Genomic DNA, 910 nt, shown 5'->3' with positions numbered 1-910 from the left:
TCTTCACAAAAGACTGGAAACAGGCTACATGTCCGTCATTGTGGGACCTGGTGTATGGATTGTGGATCATAAAGGTGACAGGAAGAATAAGGCTGAGCTACCATGGAACAATCTCTAAGATATATGGTTAAATGAAAAGGGCAAAGAGGGAAATAGGGTATGGAGTGTGCCACACATCTGCGTCTCCACATTTCCTGCTAAGGGGACAGTACCTCTGGGGAAGAGAATGGGACATATGGGTTAGGGGTGAGAGGGAGCACATTTTTTCACTATAGGTGCTTTGGTATTGTTGAAAGAAAATTTAAACATGTTCAAGAATTGCCTTTTCAAAAATCGAAATTTATAGTAAAATAAAATATAGTTGGAACAATCATCACACAGAAATATATGATTGCCCCTCTCTTTCTTGGCGCTACCTACGGAGGAGGCCGCCATCTCCTATTTGGCATCTTGGCTGCCCTCAGATCCCTTGTGAAGCTGAAGATCGTCAAAAAGAGGACCAAGAAGTTTATCCAGCACCAGTCAGACTGATATGTCAAAACCAAGCATAACTGGCGGAAACCCAGAGGTATTGACAACAGGGTTTGGAGAAGATTCAAGGGCCAGATCTTGATGCCAAACATTGGTTACGGGAGCAACAAGAAAGCAAAGCATATGCTGCCCAGTGGTTTCTGGACGTTCGTCGTCCACAGCATCAAGGAGCTGGAAGTGCTGCTGATATGCAACAAATCTTACTGTGCAGAGATTGCTCACAGAGTTTCCTCCAAGAACCACAAAGCCATTGTGGAAAGAGCACCCCAGCTGGCCACCAGAGTCACCAATCCCAGTGCCAGGCTGCGCAGCAAAGAAAATGAATAGACACCTCATGTGCACATTCTATTTGTGTTTAAATAAAACCATAAATACTGCC

At 44.4% G+C, this 910-nt stretch overlaps 1 pseudogene; it reads left to right on the top strand.

Annotated features, from left to right (window-relative positions):
* The first annotated feature begins 387 nt into the window (after window positions 1-387).
* LOC100951026 lies at window positions 388-858 on the top strand (annotated as a pseudogene).
* The last annotated feature ends 52 nt before the right edge of the window (window positions 859-910 follow it).

This window comes from Otolemur garnettii, unplaced genomic scaffold, assembly GCF_000181295.1.
Source record: "Otolemur garnettii isolate 467f Iridium unplaced genomic scaffold, OtoGar3 scaffold00024, whole genome shotgun sequence".
Lineage (NCBI taxonomy): Eukaryota > Metazoa > Chordata > Mammalia > Primates > Galagidae > Otolemur > Otolemur garnettii.
This window is presented reverse-complemented; position numbering and strand designations above follow the sequence as displayed.